The sequence below is a fragment of the Periplaneta americana genome, chromosome 1, assembly GCF_040183065.1.
Source record: "Periplaneta americana isolate PAMFEO1 chromosome 1, P.americana_PAMFEO1_priV1, whole genome shotgun sequence".
Taxonomy (NCBI): domain Eukaryota; kingdom Metazoa; phylum Arthropoda; class Insecta; order Blattodea; family Blattidae; genus Periplaneta; species Periplaneta americana.
In genome coordinates, this window is record NC_091117.1 from 10,431,705 (window position 1) to 10,444,978 (window position 13,274).

General features: G+C 46.1%; 1 protein-coding gene across 1 annotated transcript in view; it reads right to left on the reverse strand.

Moving 5' to 3' along the window:
* Positions 1-13,274, reverse strand: part of LOC138704730 (replication factor C subunit 2-like) — a 313,672-nt gene that overhangs the window by 197,671 nt on the left and 102,727 nt on the right. The gene's annotated exons all lie outside the window — the stretch shown is intronic.

Below are 13,274 nucleotides of genomic sequence, written 5' to 3' on the forward strand. Positions count from 1 at the left end.
TGAGTCTCTAAATCCGAAAATAATGGCCGTACCGAGGAACGGGATGCGGCCATGTATTCCCCATTGACTTGCTTCTTACACGATAGCAACAAAATGGCAATCGCGAACACTTTCTGATTTTCGAGAAAAAAAGGCGAAGGGTTTAGACCACTATTCCGCCGACATTCTAGCCGCCATTACTCCGCAGTACGTATAGTTACAACAAAGCCGATGAGTGCGTTGAATACAGCTCGTCCAACTCTATCTTCAGTATCAAGGACAACTTTCTATCCCCGCGCGTTTGGACGGGAGAGGCCGGCAAAATTTCAAAAAAAGGTCATTTTGACCTTCCAAAACAGACTTTTTTCTACACAAGGAGAACGAAGCGGCTCAGAGGCCCGCACTTTTAACTGTAGCAGCCCAGCATCTTCCCTAGTAACCACCGCAAAAATCCAGCAAATCCGTCGCACTTTTTTCTAGGCCCAATTTTGGGGTACCTAACATTTTTGAGTCTCTAAATCCGGAAATAATGGCCGTACCGAGGAACGGGATGCGGCCATGTATTCCCCATTGACTTGCTTCTTACACGATAGCATCAAAATGGCAATCGCGAACACTTTCTGATTTTCGAGAAAAAAAAGGGGAAGGGTTTAAACCACTATTCCGCCGACATTCTAGCCGCCATTACTCCGCAGTACGTATAGTTACAACAAAGCCGATGAGTGCGTTGAATACAGCTCGTCCAACTCTATCTTCAGTATAAAGGACAAGTTTCTATCCCCGTGCGTTTGGACGGGAGAGGCCGGCAAAATTTCAAAAAAAGGTCATTTTGACCTTCCAAAACAGACTTTTTTCTACACAAGGAGAACGAAGCGGCTCAGAGGCCCGCACTTTTAACTGTAGCAGCCCAGCATCTTCCCTAGTAACCACCGCAAAAATCCAGCAAATCCGTCGCACTTTTTTCTAGGCCCAATTTTGGGGTACCTAACATTTTTGAGTCTCTAAATCCGGAAATAATGGCCGTACCGAGGAACGGGATGCGGCCATGTATTCCCCATTGACTTGCTTCTTACACGATAGCATCAAAATGGCAATCGCGAATACTTTCTGATTTTCGAGAAAAAAAGGGGAACCACTATTCCGCCAACAATCTAGCCGCCATTACTCCGCAGTACGTATAGTTACAACAAAGCCGATGAGTGCGTTGAATAGAGCTCGTCCAACTCTATCTTCAGTATAAAGGACAACTTTCTATCCCCGCGCGTTTGACGGGAGAGGCCGGCAAAATTTCAAAAAAAGGTCATTTTGACCTTCCAAAACAGACTTTTTTCTACACAAGGAGAACGAAGCGGCTCAGAGGCCCGCACTTTTAACTGTAGCAGCCCAGCATCTTCCCTAGTAACCACCGCAAAAATCCAGCAAATCCGTCGCACTTTTTTCTAGGCCCAATTTTGGGGCACCTAACATTTTTGAGTCTCTAAATCCGAAAATAATGGCCGTACCGAGGAACGGGATGCGGCCATGTATTCCCCATTGACTTGCTTCTTACACGATAGCAACAAAATGGCAATCGCGAACACTTTCTGATTTTCGAGAAAAAAAGGCGATGGGTTTAGACCACTATTCCGCCGACATTCTAGCCGCCATTACTCCGCAGTACGTATAGTTACAACAAAGCCGATGAGTGCGTTGAATACAGCTCGTCCAACTCTATCTTCAGTATCAAGGACAACTTTCTATCCCCGCGCGTTTGGACGGGAGAGGCCGGCAAAATTTCAAAAAAAGGTCATTTTGACCTTCCAAAACAGACTTTTTTCTACACAAGGAGAACGAAGCGGCTCAGAGGCCCGCACTTTTAACTGTAGCAGCCCAGCATCTTCCCTAGTAACCACCGCAAAAATCCAGCAAATCCGTCGCACTTTTTTCTAGGCCCAATTTTGGGGTACCTAACATTTTTGAGTCTCTAAATCCGGAAATAATGGCCGTACCGAGGAACGGGATGCGGCCATGTATTCCCCATTGACTTGCTTCTTACACGATAGCATCAAAATGGCAATCGCGAACACTTTTAAACCACTATTCCGCCGACAATCTAGCCGCCATTACTCCGCAGTACGTATAGTTACAACAAAGCCGATGAGTGCGTTGAATACAGCTCGTCCAACTCTATCTTCAGTATAAAGGACAACTTTGTATCCCCGCGCGTTTGGACGGGAGAGGCCGGCAAAATTTAAAAAAAAGGTCATTTTGACCTTCCAAAACAGACTTTTTTCTACACAAGGAGAACGAAGCGGCTCAGAGGCCCGCACTTTTAACTGTAGCAGCCCAGCATCTTCCCTAGTAACCACCGGAAAAATCCAGCAAATCCGTCGCACTTTTTTCTAGGCCCAATTTTGGGGTACCTAACATTTTTGAGTCTCTAAATCCGGAAATAATGGCCGTACCGAGGAACGGGATGCGGCCATGTATTCCCCATTGACTTGCTTCTTACACGATAGCATCAAAATGGCAATCGCGAACACTTTCTGATTTTCGAGAAAAAAAGGGGAACCACTATTCCGCCGACACTCTAGCCGCCATTACTCCGCAGTACGTATAGTTACAACAAAGCAGATGAGTGCGTTGAATACAGCTCGTCCAACTCTATCTTCAGTATAAAGGACAACTTTCTATCCCCGCGCGTTTGGACGGGAGAGGCCGGCAAAATTTCAAAAAAAGGTCATTTTGACCTGCCAAATCAGACTTTTTTCTACACAAGGAGAACGAAGCGGCTCAGAGGCCGGCACTTTTAAATGTAGCAGCCCAGCATCTTCCCTAGTAACCACCGCAAAAATCCAGCAAATCCGTCGCACTTTTTTCTAGGCCCAATTTTGGGGTACCTAACATTTTTGAGTCTCTAAATCCGGAAATAATGGCCGTACCGAGGAACGGGATGCGGCCATGTATTCCCCATTGACTTGCTTCTTACACGATAGCAACAAAATGGCAATCGCGAACACTTTCTGATTTTCGAGAAAAAAAGGGGAAGGTAAACCACTATTCCGCCGGCAATCTAGCCGCCATTACTCCGCTGTACGTATAGTTACAACAAAGCCGATGAGTGCGTTGAATACAGCTCGTCCAACTCTATCTTCAGTATCAAGGACAACTTTCTATCCCCGCGCGTTTAGACGGGAGAGGCCGGCAAAATTTCAAAAAAAGGTCATTTTGACCTTCCAAAACAGACTTTTTTCTACACAAGGAGAACGAAGCGGCTCAGAGGCCCGCACTTTTAACTGTAGCAGCCCAGCATCTTCCCTAGTAACCACCGCAAAAATCCAGCAAATCCGTCGCACTTTTTTCTAGGCCCAATTTTGGGGTACCTAACATTTTTGAGTCTCTAAATCCGGAAATAATGGCCGTACCGAGGAACGGGATGCGGCCATGTATTCCCCATTGACTTGCTTCTTACACGATAGCATCAAAATGGCAATCGCGAACACTTTCTGATTTTCGAGAAAAAAAAGGGGAAGGGTTTAAACCACTATTCCGCCGACATTCTAGCCGCCATTACTCCGCAGTACGTATAGTTACAACAAAGCCGATGAGTGCGTTGAATACAGCTCGTCCAACTCTATCTTCAGTATAAAGGACAAGTTTCTATCCCCGTGCGTTTGGACGGGAGAGGCCGGCAAAATTTCAAAAAAAGGTCATTTTGACCTTCCAAAACAGACTTTTTTCTACACAAGGAGAACGAAGCGGCTCAGAGGCCCGCACTTTTAACTGTAGCAGCCCAGCATCTTCCCTAGTAACCACCGCAAAAATCCAGCAAATCCGTCGAACTTTTTTCTAGGCCCAATTTTGGGGTACCTAACATTTTTGAGTCTCTAAATCCGGAAATAATGGCCGTACCGAGGAACGGGATGCGGCCATGTATTCCCCATTGACTTGCTTCTTACACGATAGCAACAAAATGGCAATCGCGAATACTTTCTGATTTTCGAGAAAAAAAGGCGCACTATTCCGCCGACATTCTAGCCGCCCTTACTCCGCAGTACGTATAGTTACAACAAAGCCGATGAGTGCGTTGAATACAGCTCGTCCAACTCTATCTTCAGTATAAAGGACAACTTTGTATCCCCGCGCGTTTGGACGGGAGAGGCCGGCAAAATTTAAAAAAAAGGTCATTTTGACCTTCCAAAACAGACTTTTTTCTACACAAGGAGAACGAAGCGGCTCAGAGGCCCGCACTTTTAACTGTAGCAGCCCAGCATCTTCCCTAGTAACCACCGCAAAAATCCAGCAAATCCGTCGCACTTTTTTCTAGGCCCAATTTTGGGGTACCTAACATTTTTGAGTCTCTAAATCCGGAAATAATGGCCGTACCGAGGAACGGGATGCGGCCATGTATTCCCCATTGACTTGCTTCTTACACGATAGCATCAAAATGGCAATCGCGAACACTTTCTGATTTTCGAGAAAAAAAGGGGAACCACTATTCCGCCGACACTCTAGCCGCCATTACTCCGCAGTACGTATAGTTACAACAAAGCCGATGAGTGCGTTGAATACAGCTCGTCCAACTCTATCTTCAGTATAAAGGACAACTTTCTATCCCCGCGCGTTTGGACGGGAGAGGCCGGCAAAATTTCAAAAAAAGGTCATTTTGACCTTCCAAATCAGACTTTTTTCTACACAAGGAGAACGAAGCGGCTCAGAGGCCGGCACTTTTAAATGTAGCAGCCCAGCATCTTCCCTAGTAACCACCGCAAAAATCCAGCAAATCCGTCGCACTTTTTTCTAGGCCCAATTTTGGGGTACCTAACATTTTTGAGTCTCTAAATCCGGAAATAATGGCCGTACCGAGGAACGGGATGCGGCCATGTATTCCCCATTGACTTGCTTCTTACACGATAGCAACAAAATGGCAATCGCGAACACTTTCTGATTTTCGAGAAAAAAAGGCGACACTATTCCGCCGACATTCTAGCCGCCATTACTCCGCAGTACGTATAGTTACAACAAAGCCGATGAGTGCGTTGAATACAGCTCGTCCAACTCTATCTTCAGTATAAAGGACAACTTTCTATCCCCGCGCGGTTGGACGGGAGGGGCCGGCAAAATTTCAAATAAAGGTCATTTTGACCTTCCAAAACAGACTTTTTTCTACACAAGGAGAACGAAGCGGCTCAGAGGCCCGCACTTTTAACTGTAGCAGCCCAGCATCTTCCCTAGTAACCACCGCAAAAATCCAGCAAATCCGTCGCACTTTTTTCTAGGCCCAATTTTGGGGTACCTAACATTTTTGAGTCTCTAAATCCGGAAATAATGGCCGTACCGAGGAACGGGATGCGGCCATGTATTCCCCATTGACTTGCTTCTTACACGATAGCATCAAAATGGCAATCGCGAACACTTTCTGATTTTCGAGAAAAAAAGGGGAACCACTATTCCCCCGACACTCTAGCCGCCATTACTCCGCAGTACGTATAGTTACAACAAAGCCGATGAGTGCGTTGAATACAGCTCGTCCAACTCTATCTTCAGTATAAAGGACAACTTTCTATCCCCGCGCGTTTGGACGGGAGAGGCCGGCAAAATTTCAAAAAAAGGTCATTTTGACCTTCCAAAACAGACTTCTTTCTACACAAGGAGAACGAAGCGGCTCAGAGGCCCGCACTTTTAACTGTAGCAGCCCAGCATCTTCCCTAGTAACCACCGCAAAAATCCAGCAAATCCGTCGCACTTTTTTCTAGGCCCAATTTTGGGGTACCTAACATTTTTGAGTCTCTAAATCCGGAAATAATGGCCGTACCGAGGAACGGGTTGCGGCCATGTATTCCCCATTGACTTGCTTCTTACACGATACCAACAATATGGCAATCGCGAACACTTTCTGATTTTCGAGAAAAAAAGGGGAAGGGTTTAAACCACTATTCCGCCGACATTCTAGCCGCCATTACTCCGCAGTACGTATAGTTACAACAAAGCCGATGAGTGCGTTGAATAGAGCTCGTCCAACTCTATCTTCAGTATAAAGGACAACTTTCTATCCCCGCGCGTTTGGACGGGAGAGGCCGGCAAAATTTCAAAAAAAGGTCATTTTGACCTTCCAAAACAGACTTTTTTCTACACAAGGAGAACGAAGCGGCTCAGAGGCCCGCACTTTTAACTGTAGCAGCCCAGCATCTTCCCTAGTAACCACCGCAAAAATCCAGCAAATCCGTCGCACTTTTTTCTAGGCCCAATTTTGGGGTACCTAACATTTTTGAGTCTCTAAATCCGGAAATAATGGCCGTACCGAGGAACGGGATGCGGCCATGTATTCCCCATTGACTTGCTTCTTACACGATAGCATCAAAATGGCAATCGCGAACACTTTCTGATTTTCGAGAAAAAAAAAGGGAACCACTATTCCGCCAACAATCTAGCCGCCATTACTCCGCAGTACGTATAGTTACAACAAAGCCGATGAGTGCGTTGAATAGAGCTCGTCCAACTCTATCTTCAGTATAAAGGACAACTTTCTATCCCCGCGCGTTTGGACGGGAGAGGCCGGCAAAATTTCAAAAAAAGGTCATTTTGACCTTCCAAAACAGACTTTTTTCTACACAAGGAGAACGAAGCGGCTCAGAGGCCCGCACTTTTAACTGTAGCAGCCCAGCATCTTCCCTAGTAACCACCGCAAAAATCCAGCAAATCCGTCGCACTTTTTTCTAGGCCCAATTTTGGGGTACCTAACATTTTTGAGTCTCTAAATCCGGAAATAATGGCCGTACCGAGGAACGGGATGCGGCCATGTATTCCCCATTGACTTGCTTCTTACACGATAGCATCAAAATGGCAATCGCGAACACTTTCTGATTTTCGAGAAAAAAAGGGGAAGGGTTTAAACCACTATTCCGCCGACAATCTAGCCGCCATTACTCCGCAGTACGTATAGTTACAACAAAGCCGATGAGTGCGTTGAATACAGCTCGTCCAACTCTATCTTCAGTATAAAGGACAACTTTCTATCCCCGCGCGTTTGGACGGGAGAGGCCGGCAAAATTTAAGAAAAAGGTCATTTTGACCTTCCAAAACAGACTTTTTTCTACACAAGGAGAACGAAGCGGCTCAGAGGCCCGCACTTTTAACTGTAGCAGCCCAGCATCTTCCCTAGTAATCACCGCAAAAATCCAGCAAATCCGTCGCACTTTTTTCTAGGCCCAATTTTGGGGTACCTAACATTTTTGAGTCTCTAAATCCGGAAATAATGGCCGTACCGAGGAACGGGATGCGGCCATGTATTCCCCATTGACTTGCTTCTTACACGATAGCATCAAAATGGCAATCGCGAACACTTTCTGATTTTCGAGAAAAAAAGGGGAACCACTATTCCGCCGACACTCTAGCCGCCATTACTCCGCAGTACGTATAGTTACAACAAAGCCGATGAGTGCGTTGAATACAGCTCGTCCAACTCTATCTTCAGTATAAAGGACAACTTTCTATCCCCGCGCGTTTGGACGGGAGAGGCCGGCAAAATTTCAAAAAAAGGTCATTTTGACCTTCCAAATCAGACTTTTTTCTACACAAGGAGAACGAAGCGGCTCAGAGGCCGGCACTTTTAAATGTAGCAGCCCAGCATCTTCCCTAGTAACCACCGCAAAAATCCAGCAAATCCGTCGCACTTTTTTCTAGGCCCAATTTTGGGGTACCTAACATTTTTGAGTCTCTAAATCCGGAAATAATGGCCGTACCGAGGAACGGGATGCGGCCATGTATTCCCCATTGACTTGCTTCTTACACGATAGCAACAAAATGGCAATCGCGAACACTTTCTGATTTTCGAGAAAAAAAGGCGACACTATTCCGCCGACATTCTAGCCGCCATTACTCCGCAGTACGTATAGTTACAACAAAGCCGATGAGTGCGTTGAATACAGCTCGTCCAACTCTATCTTCAGTATAAAGGACAACTTTCTATCCCCGCGCGGTTGGACGGGAGAGGCCGGCAAAATTTCAAAAAAAGGTCATTTTGACCTTCCAAAACAGACTTTTTTCTACACAAGGAGAACGAAGCGGCTCAGAGGCCCGCACTTTTAACTGTAGCAGCCCAGCATCTTCCCTAGTAACCACCGCAAAAATCCAGCAAATCCGTCGCACTTTTTTCTAGGCCCAATTTTGGGGTACCTAACATTTTTGAGTCTCTAAATCCGGAAATAATGGCCGTACCGAGGAACGGGATGCGGCCATGTATTCCCCATTGACTTGCTTCTTACACGATAGCATCAAAATGGCAATCGCGAACACTTTCTGATTTTCGAGAAAAAAAGGGGAACCACTATTCCCCCGACACTCTAGCCGCCATTACTCCGCAGTACGTATAGTTACAACAAAGCCGATGAGTGCGTTGAATACAGCTCGTCCAACTCTATCTTCAGTATAAAGGACAACTTTCTATCCCCGCGCGTTTGGACGGGAGAGGCCGGCAAAATTTCAAAAAAAGGTCATTTTGACGCCGACATTCTAGCCGCCATTACTCCGCAGTACGTATAGTTACAACAAAGCCGATGAGTGCGTTGAATACAGCTCGTCCAACTCTATCTTCAGTATAAAGGACAACTTTCTATCCCCGCGCGTTTGGACGGGAGAGGCCGGCAAAATTTCAAAAAAAGGTCATTTTGACCTTCCAAAACAGACTTTTTTCTACACAAGGAGAACGAAGCGGCTCAGAGGCCCGCACTTTTAACTGTAGCAGCCCAGCATCTTCCCTAGTAACCACCGCAAAAATCCAGCAAATCCGTCGCACTTTTTTCTAGGCCCAATTTTGGGGTACCTAACATTTTTGAGTCTCTAAATCCGGAAATAATGGCCGTACCGAGGAACGGGATGCGGCCATGTATTCCCCATTGACTTGCTTCTTACACGATAGCATCAAAATGGCAATCGCGAACACTTTCTGATTTTCGAGAAAAAAAGGGGAACCACTATTCCGCCGACACTCTAGCCGCCATTACTCCGCAGTACGTATAGTTACAACAAAGCCGATGAGTGCGTTGAATACAGCTCGTCCAACTCTATCTTCAGTATAAAGGACAACTTTCTATCCCCGTGCGTTTGGACGGGAGAGGCCGGCAAAATTTCAAAAAAAGGTCATTTTGACCTTCCAAAACAGACTTTTTTCTACACAAGGAGAACGAAGCGGCTCAGAGGCCCGCACTTTTAACTGTAGCAGCCCAGCATCTTCCCTAGTAACCACCGCAAAAATCCAGCAAATCCGTCGAACTTTTTTCTAGGCCCAATTTTGGGGTACCTAACATTTTTGAGTCTCTAAATCCGGAAATAATGGCCGTACCGAGGAACGGGATGCGGCCATGTATTCCCCATTGACTTGCTTCTTACACGATAGCAACAAAATGGCAATCGCGAATACTTTCTGATTTTCGAGAAAAAAAGGCGCACTATTCCGCCGACATTCTAGCCGCCCTTACTCCGCAGTACGTATAGTTACAACAAAGCCGATGAGTGCGTTGAATACAGCTCGTCCAACTCTATCTTCAGTATAAAGGACAACTTTGTATCCCCGCGCGTTTGGACGGGAGAGGCCGGCAAAATTTAAAAAAAAGGTCATTTTGACCTTCCAAAACAGACTTTTTTCTACACAAGGAGAACGAAGCGGCTCAGAGGCCCGCACTTTTAACTGTAGCAGCCCAGCATCTTCCCTAGTAACCACCGCAAAAATCCAGCAAATCCGTCGCACTTTTTTCTAGGCCCAATTTTGGGGTACCTAACATTTTTGAGTCTCTAAATCCGGAAATAATGGCCGTACCGAGGAACGGGATGCGGCCATGTATTCCCCATTGACTTGCTTCTTACACGATAGCATCAAAATGGCAATCGCGAACACTTTCTGATTTTCGAGAAAAAAAGGGGAACCACTATTCCGCCGACACTCTAGCCGCCATTACTCCGCAGTACGTATAGTTACAACAAAGCCGATGAGTGCGTTGAATACAGCTCGTCCAACTCTATCTTCAGTATAAAGGACAACTTTCTATCCCCGCGCGTTTGGACGGGAGAGGCCGGCAAAATTTCAAAAAAAGGTCATTTTGACCTTCCAAATCAGACTTTTTTCTACACAAGGAGAACGAAGCGGCTCAGAGGCCGGCACTTTTAAATGTAGCAGCCCAGCATCTTCCCTAGTAACCACCGCAAAAATCCAGCAAATCCGTCGCACTTTTTTCTAGGCCCAATTTTGGGGTACCTAACATTTTTGAGTCTCTAAATCCGGAAATAATGGCCGTACCGAGGAACGGGATGCGGCCATGTATTCCCCATTGACTTGCTTCTTACACGATAGCAACAAAATGGCAATCGCGAACACTTTCTGATTTTCGAGAAAAAAAGGCGACACTATTCCGCCGACATTCTAGCCGCCATTACTCCGCAGTACGTATAGTTACAACAAAGCCGATGAGTGCGTTGAATACAGCTCGTCCAACTCTATCTTCAGTATAAAGGACAACTTTCTATCCCCGCGCGGTTGGACGGGAGGGGCCGGCAAAATTTCAAAAAAAGGTCATTTTGACCTTCCAAAACAGACTTTTTTCTACACAAGGAGAACGAAGCGGCTCAGAGGCCCGCACTTTTAACTGTAGCAGCCCAGCATCTTCCCTAGTAACCACCGCAAAAATCCAGCAAATCCGTCGCACTTTTTTCTAGGCCCAATTTTGGGGTACCTAACATTTTTGAGTCTCTAAATCCGGAAATAATGGCCGTACCGAGGAACGGGATGCGGCCATGTATTCCCCATTGACTTGCTTCTTACACGATAGCATCAAAATGGCAATCGCGAACACTTTCTGATTTTCGAGAAAAAAAGGGGAACCACTATTCCCCCGACACTCTAGCCGCCATTACTCCGCAGTACGTATAGTTACAACAAAGCCGATGAGTGCGTTGAATACAGCTCGTCCAACTCTATCTTCAGTATAAAGGACAACTTTCTATCCCCGCGCGTTTGGACGGGAGAGGCCGGCAAAATTTCAAAAAAAGGTCATTTTGACCTTCCAAAACAGACTTCTTTCTACACAAGGAGAACGAAGCGGCTCAGAGGCCCGCACTTTTAACTGTAGCAGCCCAGCATCTTCCCTAGTAACCACCGCAAAAATCCAGCAAATCCGTCGCACTTTTTTCTAGGCCCAATTTTGGGGTACCTAACATTTTTGAGTCTCTAAATCCGGAAATAATGGCCGTACCGAGGAACGGGTTGCGGCCATGTATTCCCCATTGACTTGCTTCTTACACGATACCAACAATATGGCAATCGCGAACACTTTCTGATTTTCGAGAAAAAAAGGGGAAGGGTTTAAACCACTATTCCGCCGACATTCTAGCCGCCATTACTCCGCAGTACGTATAGTTACAACAAAGCCGATGAGTGCGTTGAATACAGCTCGTCCAACTCTATCTTCAGTATAAAGGACAACTTTCTATCCCCGCGCGTTTGGACGGGAGAGGCCGGCAAAATTTCAAAAAAAGGTCATTTTGACCTTCCAAAACAGACTTTTTTCTACACAAGGAGAACGAAGCGGCTCAGAGGCCCGCACTTTTAACTGTAGCAGCCCAGCATCTTCCCTAGTAACCACCGCAAAAATCCAGCAAATCCGTCGCACTTTTTTCTAGGCCCAATTTTGGGGTACCTAACATTTTTGAGTCTCTAAATCCGGAAATAATGGCCGTACCGAGGAACGGGATGCGGCCATGTATTCCCCATTGACTTGCTTCTTACACGATAGCATCAAAATGGCAATCGCGAACACTTTCTGATTTTCGAGAAAAAAAAAGGGAACCACTATTCCGCCAACAATCTAGCCGCCATTACTCCGCAGTACGTATAGTTACAACAAAGCCGATGAGTGCGTTGAATAGAGCTCGTCCAACTCTATCTTCAGTATAAAGGACAACTTTCTATCCCCGCGCGTTTGGACGGGAGAGGCCGGCAAAATTTCAAAAAAAGGTCATTTTGACCTTCCAAAACAGACTTTTTTCTACACAAGGAGAACGAAGCGGCTCAGAGGCCCGCACTTTTAACTGTAGCAGCCCAGCATCTTCCCTAGTAACCACCGCAAAAATCCAGCAAATCCGTCGCACTTTTTTCTAGGCCCAATTTTGGGGTACCTAACATTTTTGAGTCTCTAAATCCGGAAATAATGGCCGTACCGAGGAACGGGATGCGGCCATGTATTCCCCATTGACTTGCTTCTTACACGATAGCATCAAAATGGCAATCGCGAACACTTTCTGATTTTCGAGAAAAAAAGGGGAAGGGTTTAAACCACTATTCCGCCGACAATCTAGCCGCCATTACTCCGCAGTACGTATAGTTACAACAAAGCCGATGAGTGCGTTGAATACAGCTCGTCCAACTCTATCTTCAGTATAAAGGACAACTTTCTATCCCCGCGCGTTTGGACGGGAGAGGCCGGCAAAATTTAAGAAAAAGGTCATTTTGACCTTCCAAAACAGACTTTTTTCTACACAAGGAGAACGAAGCGGCTCAGAGGCCCGCACTTTTAACTGTAGCAGCCCAGCATCTTCCCTAGTAATCACCGCAAAAATCCAGCAAATCCGTCGCACTTTTTTCTAGGCCCAATTTTGGGGTACCTAACATTTTTGAGTCTCTAAATCCGGAAATAATGGCCGTACCGAGGAACGGGATGCGGCCATGTATTCCCCATTGACTTGCTTCTTACACGATAGCATCAAAATGGCAATCGCGAACACTTTCTGATTTTCGAGAAAAAAAGGGGAACCACTATTCCGCCGACACTCTAGCCGCCATTACTCCGCAGTACGTATAGTTACAACAAAGCCGATGAGTGCGTTGAATACAGCTCGTCCAACTCTATCTTCAGTATAAAGGACAACTTTCTATCCCCGCGCGTTTGGACGGGAGAGGCCGGCAAAATTTCAAAAAAAGGTCATTTTGACCTTCCAAATCAGACTTTTTTCTACACAAGGAGAACGAAGCGGCTCAGAGGCCGGCACTTTTAAATGTAGCAGCCCAGCATCTTCCCTAGTAACCACCGCAAAAATCCAGCAAATCCGTCGCACTTTTTTCTAGGCCCAATTTTGGGGTACCTAACATTTTTGAGTCTCTAAATCCGGAAATAATGGCCGTACCGAGGAACGGGATGCGGCCATGTATTCCCCATTGACTTGCTTCTTACACGATAGCAACAAAATGGCAATCGCGAACACTTTCTGATTTTCGAGAAAAAAAGGCGACACTATTCCGCCGACATTCTAGCCGCCATTACTCCGCAGTA